Source organism: Suncus etruscus, chromosome 1 (assembly GCF_024139225.1).
Source record: "Suncus etruscus isolate mSunEtr1 chromosome 1, mSunEtr1.pri.cur, whole genome shotgun sequence".
Taxonomy (NCBI): domain Eukaryota; kingdom Metazoa; phylum Chordata; class Mammalia; order Eulipotyphla; family Soricidae; genus Suncus; species Suncus etruscus.
This window is the reverse complement of record NC_064848.1, coordinates 103663526-103679022: the sequence shown is the minus strand read 5'-3', so window position 1 is coordinate 103679022 and position 15497 is coordinate 103663526. Positions and strand designations below refer to the sequence as shown.

Below are 15497 nucleotides of genomic sequence, written 5' to 3'. Positions count from 1 at the left end.
TCTCTGTGATTGTCTCAGTCAACATAGTGGTTTATTTAATGCAGAACCTAAGAGTGTATTGTTTAATTCTTGTGGTACTGGAGATTTTCAGAACCATCCTACTTGTTCCCAGATTTTTCCAGAGACATACCTACAAGGTTCCAGGGACCACTATCATACTACTGATCAAGTAGTGATCAGTAACATGCAAGACATACACCATTACCTCTATGTATTTTTATGTTTAACAATGCATCAGACAGAAAAACTAAGCATATGTCTCAAAATCACTGTGTCCTTTATTTTTCAACTTTACAATTCTAGTATTTATAGGTTGCTACTACATAAACATTTCTCTTGTATTATAAAATAGCTTAAAATAAAATACAAATATCTCTGAATATAATGCTTCAGTATTATTCTATCCTGGATTTTTTACATTTGATTTTGTTTCTGTGTTTTTTGTAGTTGATTTATTTATCCATCCTTGATAAAATATTACTCTCATAATTATTATATTATTACTTGATAATGTCAGTAACATAATATTTTAAAAATGCTACTATTTTCAACATGGTAGCAGTAACATATACTAAAATTGGAATGATACAGAGAAGATTAGCATGGCCCCCGTGCAAGAATAATTTTAATTAACAATCATCAATTCATATTCCTGAGTTCTATTATAATATACCCTAATTTAACATTATACTCTCTAATACTGACCATATATAGTTTCTTAGATTGTTTGAAAACATTTACTATCTTTAATGAGACCAAAAATATTTTATTTAAAAATGTTTTCTATACTAAAGAAATACAAGTGATTCTTGTATATTTATTATTTTGCTGTTATATATTATAATTTTATATTTTAACATTATATAATTAAATATTCTCATTATAAAAATTCCATGGCTATACTAATTTATATATATATATATATAAAATGTCATATAGAAACCAGTTACTAAAGTGAGTTAAAATGGTATAAATGATCATTCTCATCTCATTCCTTATCTTAAGTGGAAAGATTTCAATATGTGTGATTTCTCAATTAAATTTTTGCATTTATCCTTTATTTATCCTATTAAAATTTCTCTGATTTCTAAAATTTACAGTAAAAGTTGATATAACTTTTTTTTTTTTGGTTTTTGAGTCACACCCAGTGGCGCTCAGGGTTACTCCTGACCCTTCACTCAAAAATCACTCCTGGCAGGCAAGGGGGACCATATGGGATGCCAGGATTTGAACCACCATTCATCCTGGATCAGCTGCCAGCAAGGCAAATGCCTTACCACTGTGATATCTCTCTTTCCCTAATGTAGCTTATTGTAAACATTTTTCTGTATCTATTGAAATGGTTTTAAGATTTTTTTTTCTTTTTGGGCCACACCGGTGATGCTCAGGGGATTACTTCTGTCTCTGAGCTCAGAAATTGCTCCTATCTTGGGGGACCATACAGGACGACTGGGATCAAACCGTGGTCCGTCCTGGGTCAGCCGTATGCAAAGCAAACACCCTATCACTGAGCCACTGCTCAGTGATAAACCCTGATTTTAAGATTTTTAATTATCTTTCCTTTTTTTATTTTTGAGCAACCCCAGAGATGATCAGGGGTTACTCCTGGTTCTGAACTCAGGAACCACTCCTGGTGGCGTTCTTGACAAACCATATGAGATTCCAGGTTCAAAGAGTAAGCTTCATGCAAAAACAAACAACATACATACAATACTGTCTTTCTTGCACCATAAGATTTCTGTTATATCTTTACTAATATCTCCTTGCCCAGAAGCGGGTATAGAAGACTAATGTTGATAGCATTAAGAATAAGGGTAGGAGGAAAAAAAAAAAAAGAATAAGGGTAGGAGAAGAATGAAACCAAGGGGAGGGAAGAAGATAGTGAGTCAAAGGCAAAAGGTAACAGGGGAAGGATCGACTCCTTAAGCATAGCAGTGATATAGATTTGTATTATATCTATATACCTGAATTTCAGAGTCAACAGCACTCTAAGCATGAAGTCTAAACTGCAACAACTAAATTAAAAAATGTGTCCAGGAGGCAGTCTAACATCTAATGAGCCCTATTATAAGTTCATGTGATAGCCATATCTTTCTCTAACTTCAATTACAAGCTGACCAAAAAAAAAAAAAAATCTCCTTCTATTTTAAGCTTAAGAAACAAGCCAAAACCAAAAATCAAAAAATAAACTCTCATGTCTAGTATTTCTGTTTGGTATGAGCTGAGGTTTCTATTTTTCTTAATGTTTTTTTTTCTACTAATTTTCAATTTTCACATTTTTCCTAGCTAAAATTATATCTTGTTTTTTTTTAATTTTTTCTCAAAACATTTCAACAATATCTAACAGTCTTCCTGCTTAAATTAGATGCATTTCTACACTAGCTCTATATTCATGTTCTTAGTTCCAACATAGAAATATGACAAGAAATTCAATAGCCTGAAAGTCCCCTACCCCTTGGACTCTTATTTTAGGGAATGTGGTTATCATAGGGGTAATTGAATTGGGAAAGGTTCCAGTGAATTAAGGTGAAAAGACATTGATACTTTGATGATGGCTATCATGAGGAAACATACATTTTGAAGTGTTAAGAAATTGATCCTTGCAATATATAGTCATATAAACTTTCATTTCATAAAGACAGAACAAAAATATTCATGTAAAAGTCTTGCCTATGAAGACACACTTTACATTCATAATTCAGTATAAAGAATCCTGAGGCAACCATATTCAATTCTAAGCTATATTTCTTTTTTATGTTTCCTTCGTGCCTCAGCCTCCTTTGCTGTTAGAGAGTCTCTTAGATTTTAGGTACTTGATTCAGTTCCTCATATCATATATACCTTGAGTTCTCTTTGGCAAATTTTTACACTAAAATATTATGTTTAAAAGACAAGAGAGAGGGGCCGAAGAGATAGCATGGAGGTAAGGCATTTGCCTTTCATGCAGAAGGTCATTGGTTCGAATCCCGGCGTCCCATATGGTCCCCCGAGCCTGCCAGGAGCGATTTCTGAGCCTGGAGCCAGGAGTAATCCCTGAGCACTGCCGGTTGTGACCCCAGAACAAAACAAAATAAAAAACAAAGACAAACAAACAAAAATGACAAGAGAGATATACAGTGTTTTATATGCTTTCTTTACATCCCTACAACCCTAGTTCTATATGTTTCCCTATAGATCTCCAGAGGTCACTCTTGAGCAGAGTCAGTGTGTCAAAGTACTGCTATTTAAGCCCAGTCCCCCTTGTAGAGGTGGGAGAATTGCATGTTTGTTCAGCTAGTTTTTATGTGAAAAGAAGAGGGTTTAGAACATGTAAAAAAAAAAAATGTTGGTTTTCAGACCTGTGATGTACAAATTAAACTTTGCATTATTTTTTAAAATATTTTATTAAAACCATTGTGATTTACAAAGATCTTCATAGTTGGCTTTAAGACATAGAGTGAATCAGGTCCAATCCCACCACTAGTATCAACCTCCCTCCACCAATGTTCCCAGAGTACATCCCATGCCTCTACTACTCCCTGTCCCAGGCTGCCAGTATAACAGTTCCATTTTAAATTCAGATTGTTATACTTTGGGTTTCTGGATTCATTGATGTCAACGTTAGCTTGAATATTTAGTTCCAGGCTTTTATTTTTTTAATATAAATCTTATTTAAGCACCATGATTACAAACATGTTTGTAGTTGGGTTTCAGTCATAAACAGAATACCCTCCTTCACCAGTGCAACATTCTCACCACCAATGCCTTCATCTTCCCCCACCCCTGCCTGTATTCACGACAGGCATTCTACTTCTCTCATTCTTTAACATTGTCATATTAGTTGTTAATGTAGTTATTTCCCTAACAGCATTCACCATTCTTTGTGGTGAGCTTCAAATTGTGAGCCGGTCCTTCTGGTCTTTACAGCCCTTACCTCTATTGTCTCTGGGCCTTATTACAGTAATGTCTTTAATTTTTCTTAAAACCCATAGATGAGTGAGACTATTCTGTGTCTATTTTTCTCCCTCTGACTTATTTCACTCAACATAATAGATTCCATGAACATCCATGTATTAAAAAAAACATTCATGACTTCATCTTTCCTGATGGCTGCATAATATTCTATTGTGTATATGTACCTCAGTTTCTTTAGCCTCTGATCTGTTGAAGGGCATCTTGGTTGTTTCCAGAGTCTGGCTATTGTAAATAGCGCTGTAACGAATATAGGTGTGAGGAAGAGATTTTTGTATTGTATTTTTCTGTTTCTAGGGCATATCCCTAGGGCTGGAATAGCTGGATCATATGGGAGTTTAATTTCCAGGTTTTTTGCGGAATCTCCATATTGTTTTTCATAAAGGTTGGATTAGATGGCATTCCCACTTAGCAGTGAATAAGAGTTCCTTTGTCTTCACATCTCAGCCAGCTCTGATTGTTCTTGTTCTTTGTGATGTGTGCCAGTCTCTGTGGTGTGAGATGGAACTCATTGTAGTTTTGATTTGCATAGTCCTGATAATTAGTGATGTTAGTTCTGTACTTTTTAACACCACCAATACCAGGCCTTGATCCTTTCATATTTGTGTTTCTCCTCCTCCATTTAATCTTTTTTCTCTTTAAAAATAAATCTAGGGTTAAGAGTTTTCTAGAAAACTCCCCTTAAAACCATTGTATCACTCTGGCCCCATAAGTGGATATTTTTAATAACTGATTTTAGTAAAACATATGCCATTTTCTTTTATATTTTTATTAATTCTTTCTACATTAACCTTTTAGAGCCCTAATAAAAATATTTTATAATAACACTCATAAATTTTTATTTTTCCTTTAGACTATCAATATTGTTTCAACAAAATTTTATATAATTATTAAAATATTATGTACTGAAATATATTTGAAAAACTTTTATTTTTATGCTTTGCTTTACTTTCTTTTTCTTGTTCTATTTCCAAATCCCAGATTTATACACTTTTGACTGTCTCTTTATGTAGGTATGAGAACATTATAATATATTTATATATTATATATAAAGTGGCAGAGAGAAACCTTTAGCATATAATAGATGTTTAATGTTTATGTAGTTGTTTAATGAATGGTATCAATTTGTTGGTAGCTAAATTATCAAATGATGTTCCCTGATGTCTCTTGTATGTGCTGTACTTTGTTCTGTACTTTTATATACAAACTTCTCTCACATTCTTCAAAGATAGACAACATATTTTTCTAGACATGTAATTATTTCCCATTAACCAACCTTCTTTTTTATTAGTGAGTAACTAAAAACAAAAATTTATTCTTTTTTATAGAGAAGGAGTATGTTTTGGCAGACTTAGTATATATAAACAATAAAAAATGAGGCATCAAAGTTCAAATTTAGTAAATTTGTGCTTATGGAAGAATGCACATTATTATATTGTACTTTGAAAATCACTTGTATGGCATATGTATCCTAGAATTACAGTTTACTGCTAAGTAAATCATGGCAATCTCTAGACATTACAAATAAACATAGGTTATTGTATTTTAAACTATGCCATTGCAAACATGTTTTTCTCTTTGTACTTGTAGCATCAAACCTCTTTTCATTTTCAATTTTCTTCTTTAAAACTGGTACCCTATAGGTTGTTCTGATCCAAAGTGCAAAATTCTTTCATTTTCTGCCAAGTCTAATTTAGATACCAATAAGCTTCCAACAGGCACATGTAGGAGGCCTAATATGGGAGGAATTGTTATAACAAAATCAGGTATGTATCAGCAGTTTGAGGAAAGGTTAAAAGATATTGAGAAAATAAATGTATGAAATAAAAAGTATAATGCTGAAACTATGCAATTATCCTGAGTTGCAAATGAGCTTTGGGTAGTTATCTAGAAATCTATAGGTTAATGGAAAAACTATGTTTCTTTTTGAGTATGATATGACCTTGAGTTAATGAACCACAACATCCTTGCTAGGTTATTTTGTACAGTAGGATATATTTTAAATGAAGCTTAAGCAAATACAGACTCCCCATACTGCCCTAAGCAAGACAAAATTGCTATTTGGTTTTACACAGCAGGAGGTAAACATTCTTGAAATAATTGGACATGATAGGATATTTTACTTATTTTTAAAAATCTTTTACAAGCATATCTGATTTCTTCTAATTTAGTTCAGTAGATATGAAACAGGACCATAATTAGATTTGTAGCATGAAATAGAACTATGTCTTTATACAGAAATTAATTATTGTTATAAATTATTATTGATGTAAAGGATTAAGGAGTTGAAATGGTTCTTAATTTGATTATGACACACAGTTATTTTGTATTGATATAGCATATTATTTTAAAGAATTTTTGGGTATTTATCATTAAAAATAAACAAGCGTAAAATCACTATTTTTAGAGTGGAAAAACTGTTGGCCAGAGGTTAGAAAATTTGCTATGCTTACAAGATTTTCTTCAGGAAAACTGTTCAAATATAAACTGGCTTCTTTTTCTATGCTCTTCATTAGACAACTTTGATGTATTTGGAAGTCTTGAGCTTAAATCAATGTCGGAAAAGGACCCTGGTGTTCAGAGAAGAAATTTCTTAAAAAGAAGCAAGATGTTTTGACTAGTAATTCGGTATCAGTGCTAAGATGGTGATTATTTTGGGGAAAGGTTGGTGCCCAACAAGTGGATGATGCTGGTATTCTATATAAATATGTTGTTTTGCCTGTGGAAGAAATTGGGTATGTGGGTGGAAGACTGTGATTAAAAAGAAAGGAAGTTAGGGTGGGAAAAATATACAAATCACAATCCTGTAATATTGTGAATAGGGAGAATTTTGGCATATATCCAATATTGACTGCAAAATGTTTCTATCTTCAGGTGACATATGAATCTAAGTTAAAATTCACAGAAAAACAAACATGGCTGCGCTTTTGAATAATACATTTTAAAAAGATATCTTTATTTAAGCACCATGATTACAAGAATGTTTGCAGTTGGGTTTCAGTTATAGAAAAAAACACTCCCTGTCATCAGTGCAACATTACCACCACTAATGCCCCCCCCATCTCCCTCTTCTCTCCCCCTGCCTGTATTCTAGACAGGCGTTCTATTTCTTTCACTCATTACCAAACTGCACTCAGTAATATTTATGGTAAACTCATATCATGGTCCAGTCCTTCCAGCCCTCATTTCTATAGTCTCTGGGTACTATTAACATACTGGCTTTTGTTTTTCTTAAATCCCATAGATGAGTGAGACTATTCTGTGTCTATATCTCTCCCTCGACTTAAATGACTAGGGCTGGACAGATAGGACAAGACCTGCACGGCTGACAGAAGTTGGATACATAGCAACACTATGTATCAAAACTCCTAAACTCTATGTATCAAAACTCTCCTAAAACTTTAATTATTCTTGAATGCAAGAGCCATAACTAACCCCTAAACATAAAAGGCTATGGCAAAAACAATAACAAAAAATAACGTTTTGAAGATGGAATCCTGAAATATGCTAGTAAAGGTAGCTCATGGTCCCCCCAACCCAGGCACAATTTTTGAGCGCTTAGCCAGGAGTAACCCCTGAGCATCAAACGGGTGTGGCCAAAAAAAAGTTTATTTTTCTAATATTTAACTGCATAATAATATTTTGGAATTTATAATAAGTAAAATAATGCATGTAATAAGATTTAAACAATTAAATATGTATAAAAATAAAATCTTCATTAACAACTCATGGTAATTCTATTAAAGTTATCAAATAATAAATTTTGTGAATAGTCTTTTATAATTTCTCCTTTTGTTTTGTTTTGTTTTGGCCACACCCATCAGTGCACAGGAGTTATTTCTGGCAGACTCAGGTTACCATATGGGATACCAGGGATAAAACCCTGGTCTATCCCTGTGCCATACTGCTATGCTCTCACTCCAGCCCCAATTTGTCCTTGTTTTACATACAATCTTCAACAATCCTGGGACTAATTTTATATAAAACTGCCTTGTTTTTAAACCTTAGAGTAAGTCAAGGAAATATAATTTGATGGTTGTAAAGATAATAAAGAAGGTTTGTATTATATCTGTTTCTTTACTAAAAGAAAAGCTGTGCATATTCTAAAGACATAAATCAATGGACTGGAGTGAATACTTTGCATATAGGAGCATTGGACTTGATAACTAGCACTGTACTACCTGGAACTCTCCCCATACTGAACCAGGAGTAAACTGGCTAGATGTGCCTCCCAACCCCTAAAACAAAACAAAACAAAACAAAAAATAATTTCAATTCTGTCTTGAAGAACAGTGATTGAAACAGGTTGGAGTAATGAAGAACAAAGAAATAAATTGTTTTTTGATAATTAGAATGGGCTACTACTAAGAGTTTTTGCTTTGTTCAATAATATTGAAATGCCAAAGTTGCAACAGAACTTACTCACTTTGTTTTTGAGCAAAATCATCATTTCACTGAATCTTTACTGACCTATAATGAAGAAAGGTATTTAAAGCACAATTAGAGAATTTAAAAGTGTGCATACTCAAAAACATATAACAATACTGTTTTCTTCAAAGTAAATCAATTTTAAAATAAAATTTATTATAAGTTACCGTTTATACTTGAGTATAAGCCAAGATTTCTGGCACAAAATTTGTGCCAACAAACGCGAACTTGTCTTATACTCAGGTCATACTGGTTATTTGATTTGGTTTGCACAAACTGAATCAATTGCACATAGTCTCCAGTTATCTTCTGCTGTCTGCTGGAGTGGGTGGTACTTCAGCTCAGTCTACAAATCTCGGCTGAGCTGAAGAATTAGGCGGCTGAACTGAACTGGATGCCACTGAACTATTAACACACAATATTATGAGCTTTTTATGAGACTGACAGCAGTGATGATGATATCTGCGAACTCAGTGAAGATGTCAATGTCTATACTGTTACCCTCAGATCAGATACTGCTGAAGCTCTGTTTGGACATACAGATGAGGAGGAGGAATCCAGTTGTGAAGGATTTTAACCTTTCTGATTTAGCTTGATTACCTGTTAAGCTTTAAACTTTAAAGTTTTAAAGTATTTTTGCTAATTTACAGTTTTTCCTTAGCAATAAATAATGAAAAATATTTAACTTACTAATTTCCTAATTTTTGGAAATGTTTTGAGTATATATTTTTATTTTTGAAATTTACCAGTGGCTGCTGCATTTTCCACCTCAGTTTATACTTGAGTCACTAATTTTTCTCAGTTTTTAGTGTAACATTAGGGGTATCAGCTTATATGAGGGTTGGCTTATACTTGAGCATATACGGTATTCATCATCATTTGTAAGAGTCCTTTAATAGCAACTGTAATGACATATTTATAATTTCTTTAGAACATGTATCTGAGTTAGAATGACTATCTTATATGTATAATTGGAACTAAATAGAATCTAATTTTGATGTTTTATAATTTTCAGAAAACAAAAATAATAATTATATTTCTTATCATCAAACAACTGAGTTTCTAATCTGTCTTAATAAAATAATGCTACTTTCTAACAAGTAATTTCCTAGTTTTTTTTTTTCAAAATTTAGCATCTGATATTACATTCTACCCACAGATGCCAAAGAGGGGGAAATGTATGTTTTTCAGTCTTTAACTTCTACTTAAATTTTTTTTGCAGATTTTTAGACATATCCTCTAATATCAAAAAGCCAGAGAGATTTATAATATTCTTACAGATGTCAGGTATACCTAGAACTTTATGAGAAATCAATTTATTGTAATCTATAGATAATCATATTTTAAGTATCAAAATTCTACCATAAAAATACCACAAGTATTCTACCTTAAGATATTAATATCTTGTTTAAAATACTGCATACATTTCTTCTTAACTATGGAAGCATTTCAAAATATGGTCGAATATCATAGAAAAAACATTTAAGTAGGAGCTGGAACGGTGATGCAAGTGGTAAGGCATCTGCCTTGCACATGATAGCCTAGGACAGACCACAGTTCTATTCCTCTGTGTCCCATATGGTCTTCCAAGCCAGGAGCGATTTCTAAGTGCATAGAGAGTAACCCCTGAGAATCACCAGTGTGGCAGAAAAAAATTAAGTAGAAATTTGAACTCTTAACTGAATTCTGACATCTCTAGTTATAAAATTTTTCCTGAAACTAGAATCTGATTGCCTCTTCACAACTTGTCCACCTTGTCAAGGTCATTTGTTATGATCATTTTGAATACAACCAAATGGAGTGATCTAGTGAAATATTAGAAATCAGCATTGAGAGGTTCTTTGTTTTTACTTTGGTCTTATAAATACATCATTGTCAAACCCTAAATACCGACTGGAGTTATTAAGAGAACTTGAGAGCTAAGCAGTTAGGAAAGAGTCACTGCCATTATTGCAAATGTGATGCATATTTATATACTGCTACTTTCATAAAAAGGGCAAAAATAAGTATTAATAATTTTAGTTGTTCCCAGAAGTAATTATAGATTTTGAATTTGGAAAACAATTTAATTTTCTGTCTTTAATAAACTATGTACTTAAGGCAGAATTTTATGTAAAGAAAGTTCCTTTTTCTATTATGAAATTAATGACAGTTAATAGTTTTTTATATTAATTCATCTATTATGGTATAAGACTTTTACTTATATAAATATGTATATTAAAATATGAGCATTTTACTAAATGTTTTGCTATTTAACTTTTTTCAGTCCAAAACATTTATTGTTACACAAATACAATAAATAAAACCTCCTGCCCTATCTTTACTGAATTGATTTCAAGCTTAAAATAGCTCATATTGACTAATGTCTGTTTTTTGTCTGTTTGGGGGGGCCACACAATTCTGTGCTCAAGTCTTTCACTTTGCTCTCTGCTCAGGGATCACTCATGGCAGGATCCAGGGACAATATGCTGTGCAAGCTAGAAATGAGGTTACCAGAGTAAAAGGCAAGTCCTTTACCTATTATGCTCTCTCCCTCTCTCTCTCTCTGACTGACAAAATACCTGACTGTTGTTTTATTTGTTGTTGTTGTTTTAGTTAAGAAGAAAGAAAGAAGGAAGGAGTAAGGGAAGAAGGAAGGATGGAGGGAGGAAGGAGGGAGGATATATAGGAGAGATAAGGAGAGGGGGGAGGAAAAAGAAAAGGAAAAAGTTACTATGAAAGAGTGGAGAGGTCAAGAAGATAAAAAAGGAAGATGATAAGGTGCTTAGAAGACATGGGATTTTCTCCAAAGTTGGAGAGAGCTCTGGTACACAAGTAAGAATGAAAGTCTGAAAGTCTACATCTCATGAGGGGAGATGCAGGTTACTTGTGTATGCAAAGACCATGTTCATGTGCATGCCTCCTTTGTTCCAAGTTGGCTTATATAGGATTTCTCCAATAGGCTCCAATGAGGCGTTTTACCTAGGTTGAGAGTCCTGTTGTGGTTGACAGGGGGAATGGTCTGGATCAGCTAATTTTTTTTGACCTTTTTTTGACCTTCCTTTTTTGACCTTTGTTCCTACTAGACCTCTTCTTATCAGGCCTTAGATCCAGTTTCCACAAGGAGTGTCCTAGTTGTCTGAGGGCTAGGGACAAAATAACTTCTTCAAGTTCCTCCTTTGGTTTTATTATGTACCAAGAACTATTATTAATCAAAAGAACTCATTGCCATTTTGGGGACAGGAGTCTTCCCTATCTTCCTGTTTCATTTCTCTCTAGAGATTTCACCACCTTAATATATTATAAGGGAGAATGGGCAAAAGTCAAACTGCAACTTATTTCTACTGACAAAATAAAAAAAATAACACTATACAACTACCTGCATAAGGGGTGAAAATTAGGAAATCCAGATAAACCAGATAAACTGATTATAGCAGCCTACTTCATAAAGGAACAAGCGCTTTTTAAGAAAAAATATAGTCAATGTCAGTTAGCTACACTTCAGAGTATATGATTCATTTATGCCTTAATAGCTATCCTGCAACAAATATTATTTTCATGAGTTGCTCATATTTATATGCTTCTTTTAATATCAGATTCTGCCTGATGTACTTATTATAATGTATAATTGTAGTTATTTAAATATTACATATTTGAGTATGATTATACTTATTTAAATATTAAATATTTGAGTACTTTATACATACCCAATAAAAAGAAAGTTTTATTTTTTCGATAAAAACAAAAGTTAAGGGGCTACTAGAAAATAAAGTGTTCAAAAAATGTTTGGCATAAAGGCCCCGAATTTTATCACTAATATCTCATTGCCCTCAAGCACTGCTGGGTATGGTTTCAGTATGCCTCAGCACTAAGGTGCCCAACTACCTCTGCATTAATAGGCCTGAGCACATATTCATCAGGCAGGGTACAGTCCTGTTAAATATCACTGACTGATACCCTTGGTGTTTTAAGCATTTATGAAGAGTTTTCTGTAACCCTGCCACAAATAATCAAATGTATTCATTCTATCTATTATTTTTCTCTCTATGCCATATGTAATATAATTTTATGGGGTTGTCTTTAGTCCTCTGGCTGAATTCACTTAGGATAAAACTCTACAGATTCATCAATTTTGTTGCAAATGTCAGTATTTTTAATTTTCTTTCTTGAATTTTTTTCTTTTTTTTTTTCAGGGGAGAGCGTGCACGCAGTCCCCCACTACCACAAATTATGAAGTTGAGTTTCCCACATTTGGGGAAATCGCAGGGGTCAGCACACCCAGAGTTCAATGGATGAGCCTCGCCCAGGGGAAACCACCTCCGTGATCATGGTATTGCCCCTGTCAGGTAAGTATCTTTCTTGAATTTTTTATGAAATAACATTTATGACATAACATTTTATGAAATAACATAACATATATAATATATACATATATACACATAATTATATGTATATATATATAGAGAGAGAGAAAGAGAGTGAGAGAGAGAGAGAGAGTTGGTCTTATGCCAGGAAACTTCAGGATTAGGGTCTCCTTGTATTTAGGCCAAGGCTTTTCCTTTCCATGTTTCCAATATTTTGGTGGACCTATGCAAACAATATTTGCCACTCTAACACCGTCTTTTATTGTGCTCCTTTGACTCAAAACCTTAAAAAAAACACTTAAACTTTTGATGTTAACTTAAACTAATTGCATGTGCATGAAAATGTAAAAAGAATACTATGCCTTCAATCTTTAAGGAGTCACATAAATTTCATGGCTTTAGATTGCTTTGTGTACTGCTAAGAAATGTTATAATGTACTACTATCTAGGGACTTGTGGACAAAGTAATTGTACATGGGTTCTGTTTTATTTTTCTTAATGTTCTTTGACTGTAAGTTCAAAATTTAGGTGTCAGCAAGGGGATTTCTTCTGAGAACTCTGTTTATGGGTGATTGTCCTTCCACTGTATCTTTACCTTGTCCTCTTTCTTTGCATCATTGTTCTCATAATTAAAAATAAAAAATTTAAAAAAAGTGAAAAAAATTTATTATAGAATTAAGACAGGTTGAATTACTTTTTTTTTTTTTTGGTTTTTTGGGCCACACCCTGTGACGCTCAGGGGTTACTCCTGGCTATGCGCTCAGAAGTTGCTCCTGGCTTCTTGGGGGACCATATGGGACGCCGGGGGATCGAACCGCGGTCCGCCCTAGGCTAGCGCAGGTAAGGCAGGCACCTTACCTCCAGCGCCACCGCCCGGCCCCAGGTTGAATTACTTTTGAAAAGAAAAACAACAAAGAAAATTAGGAAATAATACTTTTTTATGTTATGTAATTTTATTCTTTGCTCAAACATATAAGATGCAAACTATAAAGTAACTTAGTGGGAAATTACAGAACTAGAAATATCTAAGTTCCCTGTCCCATTTTCAGGAAAAATTTGAAAAGTCTATGTTTATATCCCTGTATAATTTCTTCCCTTTTGTAGACAGCAATTTAAAACTTTTAAATATTTTTATTAGGCATTTTTAATACTTATTTTGGTTTCAGTATTTGGATTTTAGTTTTATTGCCATACCTGAATTGTTTGGTATGTTATGAAATAAGAAAAAACTAATAAAGCTTATTAAACAGTACTTTCTATTTAAATAAACTGCTCACAGCAAAACAAATTATATTTTGAAAGTGCCAAATTTATTATGTCTATTACTGCCTGTTCCTTTCTGGGGAAATAGAAATAGGCTCTCTCCTGAAAGTTGTTCAAAACTCTCAATTTTATAATATTTTATAACATTTTTACATGCGGACCACTCTTACAGTTTATAATGTTAATAAATATGCTAGAATAAGTAATCACATTTATTTTCCAATAAAATTTAACATTTTATTAAACCTGGTTTATACTGTAAGATTTAAAAAACAAAATTTAGTTAAATAAAATATATATAAATAATTTTATTAACAAATAATTTAGAAGTACAAAACTTTATAACTATAGCACTAAATCCTACTTATTTATAAGTGAGGGATGAAGAGTTTAATGTAAATGTACAATAATCCACTTGCATTAGGTAATAAATTAAAATTGGATGAAAAATTCTGTCATTGAAAATATTTACACATGAATGGCCTCATTTATTTAATTATTTTCATAGCATTTTGGTGCATTTATGCTCTGTCCAGTCAAAGAGAGAACAACAGAATATCAGAATTGGAAGGATACTTAGAAATTGGCCAAATCAAGACTTTCCTCTCAGGAGGGGAATTAATGTAATTTAATTCTCATCTCTTAATAATTCTGCAGATTAAGAGCCTATCTCAAACATAATCTTTATGTCAGATTATTTTAGTATTAAATATGTTAAATGAACATTCCAATCACAGATTGCAGTTTAATTCCCAGAATTTTATCAAAAACACTTGACTTCATAATTCATATAGTAAGTAACACATTTCTGGTTACATTATATAGCCAAAAAAGGACAAGGGTTCATAAAATGTGGTAAAATAGCGCTTTTCTAAAAGAGACAGACAGGATAAAGGTGAAAATAAATTTTACACTTATTATCCTACTCTGGAGATGCCTGGACTATCAGCAGGAACTGATATCAGATTCCAGATGTATGAGCTTGAAAAGATGCCTTCCTTTTCCGGGTGTTATCAAGGATTGGATGTAATAATAAACAATTCTGTTTTCTCAGTTCAGAGGGAAGGTGCAGTCCCAGCTTTGTTCCAGAAGGATTGAAGCTGGACATCTGGCCTAAGATTAGAGTAGGCTTTGTGAAGGGGCTAAAATCAGGGGTTGGGAATACTTGACTAAAGGAGTTCATTATGTAAGTGTTGGAATCATAGCCATTTCCCACAAAACTAGGCACAAATGTCTCTCCTCCTCCACCAGCACCATCCAGGATGGTATCAATGGAATCAGAACTGGAAAAGTAGATCTTCCATATCAAACAAAATATCTTCAAGTCTTAGAAAAAAACATAAACACATTTTCCTCTAATTCTTCTATGCTAAATATTCAGATTAAGTTTTAGATTTAGAAGTCTTGAATGTAAGAATTGCCTTTCATTCCTTTTATGAAGGGAATTTTAGTTTTATAAAATACATGAAAACATCTGTTGAATTCTAGTAAACCCTAATCCAGGACAGTGTT

The 15497-nt window shown here is 33.0% G+C and overlaps 1 non-coding gene and 1 pseudogene across 1 annotated transcript; one reads left to right on the top strand and one right to left on the bottom strand.

Annotated features, from left to right (window-relative positions):
* Positions 1-555: 555 nt before the first annotated feature.
* On the top strand, positions 556-654 carry LOC126029489 (uncharacterized; annotated as a pseudogene).
* An 11894-nt stretch (positions 655-12548) lies between these two features.
* On the bottom strand, positions 12549-12712 carry LOC126029601 (U1 spliceosomal RNA). The gene has a single exon (XR_007503026.1). It is a non-coding gene; the product is annotated as a U1 spliceosomal RNA (small nuclear RNA).
* Between the last annotated feature and the right edge of the window lie 2785 nt (positions 12713-15497).